The 9,124-nt window shown below is 37.5% G+C and overlaps 1 long non-coding RNA gene across 1 annotated transcript; it reads right to left on the minus strand.

Moving 5' to 3' along the window:
• Nucleotides 1–271: 271 nt before the first annotated feature.
• LOC124262439 lies at nucleotides 272–7,153 on the minus strand. Its single transcript, XR_006894589.1, has 3 exons — nucleotides 7,119–7,153; nucleotides 4,814–4,815; nucleotides 272–551 (listed from the first exon to the last, which is right to left on the minus strand). It is a non-coding gene; the product is annotated as an uncharacterized LOC124262439 (long non-coding RNA).
• Between the last annotated feature and the right edge of the window lie 1,971 nt (nucleotides 7,154–9,124).

The following is a 9,124-nucleotide window of genomic DNA, read 5'->3' on the forward strand; positions in this document are numbered from 1 at the left end:
TTTCTGGGAATACAATGGCCGATCTTGCTGCCAGGGCAGCAATCAACAAATCTGTGACACCACTTCTTAGTCCATACTCTGATTACAAAGCTAGCATTAGAACCTACATCCGTGATCTGATGCAGAAGAAGTTGGACACCCAAGTAGGTATCAATACATTAAATGCAATAAAACCTTATACTTGTTACACCTACTTGGGTTGTCAGTCCAGATTTGAGGAGGTCATCATGCGTCGATGTTGTATTGGCCACACAAGATATACACGTGAATAACTATCGAAGGGTGAAGATCCTCCGTTTTGCATCCCTTGTGATGAAAGAATCACGGTCAAGCATGTCTTGCTTGACTTTTGAATATTCCCTCACAAGGGGTAACTATTTTAAATCAGGAACTATGCAGGATCGTTTTAATAGTATCAGTTCTCATTTAATTATTGCATTTTTAAAAGAATTACATTTGTTAAATAGGTAAGTATTTGAAGATTGGAAGTTTGAATTAGTAACTAAGATTGTTAGTGGCTGTATCCTAAAGGGGAGTTAAAGTACTGTAACCTCCTGAGAGGGCACTTAAGTCCCAAAACATTCAAGGTAAATTTAAACTTTCAATTTTTTTAATCGTATAATATATGTAATTTTAATGTATGACTAGATGTATCTTAATTGCTGACAGCTGAGGGGATGATGTAAATCCAGCTAGGGCCCATGCAGGAAGCAAATGTTCTGTAAGTCCCCATGGTCCCTAATATGATGATCTACCTTCAGTTGTTGTCTATAGCCGTTTTTTATGTTGTATTGTCATTTATAGGTAAAATATTTTAGATTTAATTTCTAGTCTTAAATTTATTGCTATGATATTCCAGTTTTTGTTTGTTTGTTTTTTTTGGTTTTTACTGTCCTTCGTCGACAGGTGTAAAAAATGTAATTGTGTTTATTGTTAATTTATATCTTTTAAAGTCACAATATGGGTGAAATATTGCTGATGTGATCATAAATTTTAACTCACTCACTCACTGACTCACTCACTCCAAGTACCAAACAAGTCGGTTATTTATTATACGTTCCGTGGTTTTGCAAACACAGCTAGTTAGAAAAGTCGCTCAATAATTGGACGGATCCGTGATGATCATGTCCAGGTTTAGGTTTTGGTACTGCTATAGCGTCACGCCATGAGGAAGGAAATTTTCCACATGTCCAAGTATCATCAAAAATATTCAAAAGGGTCTCTAAACATGATTCCGGTAAATGCTTCAGAAGTTGATAATGAATGTTATCAGCTCCTTAAGCAGTATCGTGAGCTTGGCCAAGAACAGTATGAAGTTCATGAATAGAAAATATTTCATTGTAATCTTCCTCATTATCTCCATTGAAATTAATAATTTTCTTTTCCTGTTGTTTTTGTATATTGTTGGAATTTAGCTACATAATCCCATGAGGAAGAGTGTTTGGCCAAGGATTCTCCAAGTTTATTTACAATATCAAATTTACTAGTTAATAATTCGCCTCCGTCTTTGAGATGCTTGATGCCAGAGTGAGAGCCCTTACCTTTTATTTTCTGGATCATGTTCCATACCTTTGATATCGGCATACGGGAATTTATTTTGATACATAATTTCGCCAGAATTGACGTTTACAGTTCTTGAAGGTACGCCCTGCCTTAGCATTTAAAATTTTGAATGTACTCAAATTATGGACCATAGGATGGCGACGGAAATAATTCTCAGGCTTCTCCCGTGCCTTCCCTGCTTGTCCATTAAGGCAGGCTATTTTAACATCGGAGTGGGGGTGTATGTCCCCAATCCACTGCGGTGTTACAATTGTCAGAAATTTGGACATGGTTCCAAATTCTGCAATCGTCCATCTCTATGCCATCGTTGTGGAGGGAACCATGAAAGCTCTGGCTGCAAAGCAGAAGTGAACTGTGTTAATTGTAATGGTCAACATGACGCATCTTCCAAATCTTGTCCTTCCTGGATATATGAAAAGGATGTTTTGACTGTAAAATATCAAAACAATATTTCTTTTCCAGATGCTGAAAAGGTTGTCGCTAGCCGGCTACCTCCCTCAACACAAATCTATGCTGCTGCTGTTTCCCGCACTTCCTCTACTAGATCAATTGAATGTCAAACTGACTTGACATGGGCGAAAACGGAACACACTGAGCCTATTACCAAAGCATCTAACAGTCAGACGAATAATTCAGACATTCAACAATGTGCCACTTCTCCAGCGTCTCAATCTACACCAGCTACTGCAACAACAGCTCCAATAAAAGTATCAAGCGAAGTGTCAAAAAATCAAAAGGAAAAACAAAATAAGAAAATTAAAACTAAGATTGCCACTCCTACTGAAACATCAGTAGATCTACACAACTTTTTTGACCCTCTCGAGTTGGATTTTACTCCATCTTCAGAACATATGAGTAGTAATAACTACTCTTCACGTTCACGTGAGCGATCACCTATACACCCACCATGAGCCATTCCAGTCTTCTTCAATGGAACTGCAGAGGACTTGGACAAAATTTCAATGAACTGCAGTTATTAACAACAGATATACACCCATCAGCTATTTGTTTACAGGAAACGTACCTTAAACAAACCTATAATTGTGATGTAAGACGCTATCATTCTTTTCATTCTTTTTCTCCACCGGGTAATAAGGCTACCGGTGGTGCTTCTGTTCTGGTGCGACAGGTTGTTATTTATAGTCCGGTTGCCCTGACCACAAACCTCTAAGCTGCTGCAGTTCGTCTTACACTGCAAATTACGTTCACACTTTGTTCCTTATACCTTCCGCCTTCTTCAAATATTCAGAAGCTTGAACTCCAAAAATTGTGCGAACAGCTCCCTAAACCCTTTATCATCATGGGCGACCTAAATGGACATAATCCGTTATGGGGAAGTTCAAATATTAATCAAAAAGGAGTGCGTGATCGAGGTTTTCATATCTGATAACGGCCTTTGCATCTTTAATGATGACTCAAAAACATACTTACATCCTGGTACAGGTGCATATTCATCACTAGATCTGTCACTTGCAGATTCAACTTTGTTGAGTGAATTCACATTGTCAGTCCACGATGACCTGTGTGGAAGTGACCACTTTCCAACTATTTTGAAACCTGTGTCATCACGATGGAATTTTAAAAAAGCTGACTGGCATTTATTTGACACTCTTTGCACTAACAAATTGAAACCTGAACTTTTCATGGGCACCCCCGATTCCATTAAATGTTTCTCTGATGAACTAAATATAATTCCTGATGAATGTATTCCCAAGTCCTCTGCTGTTGCTCACATACGTAAACCATGGTTTGATGGCAACTGCAACCAAGCAAGAAAGGCACGGGAAAAGGCTGAACACTATTTCCGTCGCCATCCTATGGTCCATAATCTCAATAAATTCAAAACTTTAAATGCCAAAGCTAGGTGTACTTTCAAACAAAGTAAACGGCAATTTTGGCGAAATTATGTATCAAAATTCAATTCACGTACGCCCATGTCCAAGGTATGGAATATGGTAAAAAAAATCAAAGGGAAAGGCTCTAAACCTGGCATCCACCACCTTAAGCATGGAAATGAATGATTAACAGATACTTCAGATATTGCAAATAAACTAGGTGAAACTTTGGCTAAGCACTCTTCCTCCTCTAACTATGTACCAGAATTTCAAAAATATCAACAGCAACAAGACAAGAAACCTATTAATTTCAACACGGACAATGGGGAAGACTATAAAGACTTATTTTCTATTCATGAGCTTCATAAAGATCTTGACCAAGGTCACGATACTGCTGCAGGAACTGATAACATACATTATAAACTCCTGAAGCACTTACCAGAATCTTTATTAGAGACACTTTTACATATTTTTGATACTATTTGGACATCCGGGGAATTTCCTTCTGCATGGCGTGATGCTATAATTATTCCAATTCCTAAACCTGGACGTGATCATACTGATCCTTCTAATTATCGACCAATTTCACTTACTAGCTGAGTTTGCAAAACCATGGAACGCATGATCAATAATCGATTAGTTCGGTACTTGGAAACAATAACCTTATAACTGATATACAATGTGGTTTCCATAAAAACAGAAGTACAACTGATTTTTTAGTGCAATTGGAATCTTTTGTTAAAAATGCCATAATTCATAAAAAAAACATGCAGTGTCGATCTTTTTCGATCCAGAAAAAGCATACGATACTACGTGGAAACATGGTATCTTAAGAGATTTACATGATTTTGGATTACGAGGCCGTTTGCCTAAATTCATATCCAACTTTTTGCATGACAGACACTTTCAAGTCCGAGTGGGTTCTACCTTGTCTGACCATTATAATCAAGATCAGGGTGTCCCACAAGGCAGTATTTTGTCTGTCACACTGTTTAGTATTAAGATAGACAGTTTATCCAAGGTTTTAAATGATTCAATAGATGGATCACTTTTTGTGGATGATTTAACTATTTCTTGTCGCGGTAAAAAAATGCATACTATTGAACGGCAACTGCAGTTGTGTTTAAAAAAGATAGATAAATGGTGTCTCGAAAATGGCTTTAAATTTTCTAAATCCAAAACTACTTGTTTACATATCTGCCGTAAATACAAACCGCATAAGGACCCACAACTATCTCTAAATGGCACACCCATCAAAGTTTTAAAGGAGGCCAAGTTTTTGGGTATTATTATTGACTCACACCTAACGTTTCTACCACATATTAAAACCCTCAAAACTAAACGCCTGAAGGCACTTGACTTGTTGAAATTCGTTTCAGATTCAAAGTGGGGAAGGGATCAAGCTACCCTCCTACATCTATATCGATCACTGGTACGTTCCAAACTTGATTATGGCTCCATCGTTTATGGTGGAGCCTGCAAAAGCAACCTCAACCTATTAGATTCTGTCCACCACCAAGGTCTAAGACTTTGTCTTGTGTCGTTTACTTCTCCTGTTGACAGTCTCTACGCCGAGGCAGATGAGCCATCTCTTACACAACACCGTATAAAATTGTCCTTGCAGTATGTTACAAAATTATATTCTAAGGAGTCAAATCCTGCGTTTAACTGTGTTTTTAATCCTCTTTATGATGATCTATACAACAAAAACCTTCTCTTGTTTCGCCTCTTGGTTTGAGAATTAAACCATTCATTTCTGCTGCCGGCATTGAGCTGGAGAATATATCTCCTTCCCGTCTACTTTCTTCTCCTCCTTGGCAACTGGTGAGGCCTGAAGTGGACCTAACTCTGACAAATGTGTTTGTTAAAGATTATTAAGATGCTGGTGGAGGAATGTGTTTGATAAAGATCATTTCGCTGCAGGTGGAGGAATGTGTGTGTTAGAGATTATTTACGTTCAGGTGGAGGAATATGGATGTTAAATAGTATTTAGATGCAGGTGGATGACTGTGTTTGATAAAGATTATTTAGATGCTGGTGGAGGAATGTGTTTGATAAAGATCATTTCGCTGCAGGAGGAGGAATGTGTGTGTTAGAGATTATTTACCTTCAGGTGGATGAATGTGTGTGTTGAAGATTATTTAGCTCTAGTTGGAGGAATGTGTTTCATAAAGATCATTTAGCTGCAGGTGGAAGAATGTGTGTGTTAAAGATTATTTAGATGCTGGTTTAGGAATGTGTTTGATAAAGGTCATTATCTGCAGGTGGAAGAATGTGTTTGATAAAGATTATTTACCTACAGGTGGATGAATGTGTGTGTTAGAGATCATTTAGTTGCAGGTTGAGGAATGTGTGTGGTAAAGATTATTTCGATGCTGGAGGAGGAATGTGAATGATAAAGATAATTTAGCTGCAGGTGGATGAATCTGTGTGTTAAAGAGTATTTAGATGCAGGTGGATGAATGTGTGTGTTAAAGAGTATTTAGATGTAGGTGGATGAATGTGTGTGTTAAAGAGTATTTAGATGCAGGTGGAGGAATGTGTGTGTTAAAGAGTATTTAGATGCAAGCGGATGAATGTGTGTGCTAAAGAGTGTTGAGATGCAGGTGGATGAATGTGTTTGATAAAGATCATTTAGCTGTAGGTAGATGAATGTGTTTGATAAAAAATATTTAGATGCTGGTGGAGGAATGTGTTTTGATAAAGATACTTTAGCTGCAGGTGGAAGGATGTGTGTGTTAAAGGTTATTAAGATGCTGTAAAGAGATCTGTAGCTAATGAATTGCAATATAAACAAGAATATAAGCAATTAACAAATAAATATAATACGTAAAAATCCTTATTTACAGATGGGTCCAAGGATGGTGGCATGTGCCACTGTCATTGGATCCCGAACAATATCTTCTCGACTACCAAATAACAGCTCTATTTTCACAGCAGAAGCTTACGCCATATTAATAGCTCTTAAATATATTAATCAACACCGTAAATATAAACAATACATAATCTTTTCCGATTCTCTTTCGTGTCTTCAGGCTATTAAAAATCTTTCTTGTAAACATCCACTTTTATTAGAAATTATTGAATTGTATAATGAGGTTGCAACTGGCCAATGCGACATCGTCTTTTATTTGTTACCCAGCCACGTTGGCATTTCTGGGAATACCATGGCCGATCTTGCTGCTAAGGCAGCACTCAACAAATCTGTGACACCACTTCTTATTCCTTACTCTGATTATAAAGCTAGCATTAAAACTTACATCCGTGATCTGATGCAGAAGAAGTGGGACACTCAAGTAGGTCTTAATAAATTACATGCGATAAAACCCTATATTGGTTACACCTACTTGGGTTGTCAGTCCAGATTTGAACAGGTCATCATACGACGATGTTGTATTGGCCACACAAGATATACTCATGAGTACCTATTAAAAGGTGAGGATCCTCCATTTTGCATCCCTTGTGATATGAAAGAATCACAGTCAAGCATGTCTTGCTTGACTGCATTGAATATTCCATCACAAGGGATAACTATTTCAAAGTAAACACTATGAAGGATCTTCTTAAAATGTTAGTTCTCATTTAATTATTGCATTTTAAAAAGAATTAGATTTGTTAACTGATTTGTAAATAGATACATATGTTATTATTGGTAGTTTAGATTAGTAACTGAGATTGTTAGTGGCTGTACCCTCAAAGGGGGTTGAAGTATTGTTAAACTATTGTCCTCCTGAGAGGATACATAAGTCCCAAAATGTTCAAAGTCAATTTAAACTTGCCAGGATTTTTAAACGTAGCATTTTTGTCATTTTAATTTTGGCTAACATTTCTTACAATCGCCAGCAGCTGAAGGGATAGTGTAAATCCAACTAGGGTCCATGCAGGTAGCCAAGGTACCGTAAGTCCCCATGGATCCTAGTATGGTGATCTACCTTCTATTGTTGGCGATCTATAGCCTGATTTTATATTGCATTGTCCCAACAGTGCTATTAGTCTTAAACTTTACACGCTAGTTTTAATTCTCATTGTGATAATCTAGTTGTTTTACTGTCCTTCGTCGACAGGTTTTTACAATGTACATGTGTTTCATTTCAATACCAAATGTTCTCGTCACGATATGGCTGAAATATTGCCGATGTGACGTTAAGTATTAACTCACTCACTCACTCCTACCCTGCTTGCACTCATTGGTGAACCATGTTTTTTCTTATGTGTGGAATTGCAGAGGATTGTGGGATACACTCAAAGGCTATATTATTGAGTTCATCAGAGAAATCCTTTATGGCATCAGGAACATCTATAAAACGTTCAGGTTTAATTTGTTACAACACACAGTTTGATATACATTCCAGTTAGCTTTTTTAAAGTTCCATCTTCAGGACGGGGGAATATCAGATGGGTTCATAGGTTTTAATATTGTTGGAAAATGGTCACTTCCACAGAGGTCATTGTGGACTGACCATTCAAATTCATTCAATAGGTGTGAGTCTGTAATTGATAAATCAAGAGCTGAATACATTCCTGTGCCAGGATGTAAATATGTATTAGAACAGTCATTATATATGCATAAATCATTATCTGAACAGAACTCTTCTAATAGTTTACCTTTAGCATTATTAGTGGTACCACCCCAGAGTGGGTTGTGGCAATTTAAATGTCCCATAATAATATGGGTCTTCTGAAGAGTTGAAGACTGTGAGATTGTACAAGGAACATATATAATGTGAACGCAACATGTAAAGTGAGTTGCACGTCAACCGCCTTGATACCGGTATTTAGTATAACAGGGCTATGGATAATATTCTGTTTGATAAGGATCGAAGATCCTCCAGTGGCCCGATCACTCGGATGTGAAAAATAATGCTATGCATTGAAATGGCGTAGGTCAAATGTATCCATCTGTTTTAAATATGCCCTGATCAGTTCCACTGAACAATATCATCGGAAGACATTATCTTTTGGGGGAATTTATTGGGGATCTACTACATAAGCTATGTGCCCTATAATGGACGTTTTCAGATACGTCCATGGCCTCAAGAGATCCATATTTTTTGTACAGCTGAATTTTATTTTCCGACTCTTTTTCGGCTCTGCCACTTTGTTTTTTTTTAAGCATCAAGCTTTGGTTTATTTTTGCTTTTAACAGTTTACTGAGTATAAGATGACGATTGGAACTGTGAACGTGATTGATAGGGTGACTTATGATCAGAAGATGACTCGGACTGCCTGTTGGACGTACTAGGAAGTGAGTCCGTGGTTTGAGATGATATATGAGGATATAAAGGCTGTGGATTGTCGCCTTTGACCCAAGCAAGTTTGTTTGACAGGTTGTGGATGATGTAGATTCTTTAGGGCTAGACTCAGTTGGTGTGTCGGTTATTGAAACATAACTTTCTGTAAGTTCAGATCTCTTTACAGACTTTCTGGTATCAGAAAAATACTGATGTTTTGTGTAAATTTGATCTGGTTGATCTGCATTTGTTCTTTCCAAATCGGAAACTCTTTTTGAGAAAGATGAATGTTCTTCTAAATAGTTGGTGCATTTTTAAAGGTACTTGTACAATCTTTAGTTGTGTGTGTCTTCTCACCACAGTGAGCACACACAACGGACAAAGTGCAAGTATTAACACTATGGCCATACTTCTGGCATTTTAAGCATCTGAGCGGATTAGGAATGTAGGTGTCAACATTGATATTGCAGTAACCTGCTTTCAGTGATTCGGGAG

Source organism: Haliotis rubra, unplaced genomic scaffold (assembly GCF_003918875.1).
Source record: "Haliotis rubra isolate DU_JTF1 unplaced genomic scaffold, ASM391887v1 Scf839, whole genome shotgun sequence".
In the NCBI taxonomy this organism is placed as follows: Eukaryota; Metazoa; Mollusca; class Gastropoda; order Lepetellida; family Haliotidae; genus Haliotis; species Haliotis rubra.